Raw genomic sequence first — 687 nt, 5'->3', positions numbered from 1 at the left:
CCCCCCTAATGTTTTTTTGAAAGGAGCCCACTAATACCAATTTGTTCTTTTTTAATTAATGATATATCATAGATGCATATTTTATTATACCTACTTAACTTTTATCAACATTTATCTAACTCTATATTTTTTTTTCAAGTATCAGAATGTAGTTTAAGTTAATTTGTTTTGGTTTCAATAGATGTATTTTTCATATTTTCGATTCTTGTTTTCTTTTTTTCACATCTTTGCGCTCCCCCCTTTTTGTTACTTCTCGCCTCCCCAGGGGAGCCCACCTTACAGTTTGACAACCACTGCGTTAGACGATGAATGTATGGGTGATTTTAATGGCACAAAACAGACCTTTAAAAAACTTGGCCTAACATACACAAGGTTGCTCCTTACTGTGGTAATTTAGTGATTTCAGACTACTTACTTGAGAGAGCTGAAAGAGATTCTGAGGTGTGTGAGTATTACTGTTTAATGGATGTGCCTTTTTTGATGTGTTTAAGTCATGGTGTTACAAAAAAAAAAAAAAAATATATTTATTAAAAGAGGGGTTCTGCAGTTATGCTCTGGTAATACAAACAACCTGTTCTTTCAGTTTTGATTCTTGTCATCTCCCAGTTGTCAATGCCAGCCAGAAGGGGCACAGGATGCCAGTGCCAATCCTCACAGCATTAGACGGACATGGGGCATCAGTTTAGA

Source organism: Polypterus senegalus, chromosome 6 (assembly GCF_016835505.1).
Source record: "Polypterus senegalus isolate Bchr_013 chromosome 6, ASM1683550v1, whole genome shotgun sequence".
Lineage (NCBI taxonomy): Eukaryota > Metazoa > Chordata > Cladistia > Polypteriformes > Polypteridae > Polypterus > Polypterus senegalus.
This window is presented reverse-complemented; position numbering follows the sequence as displayed.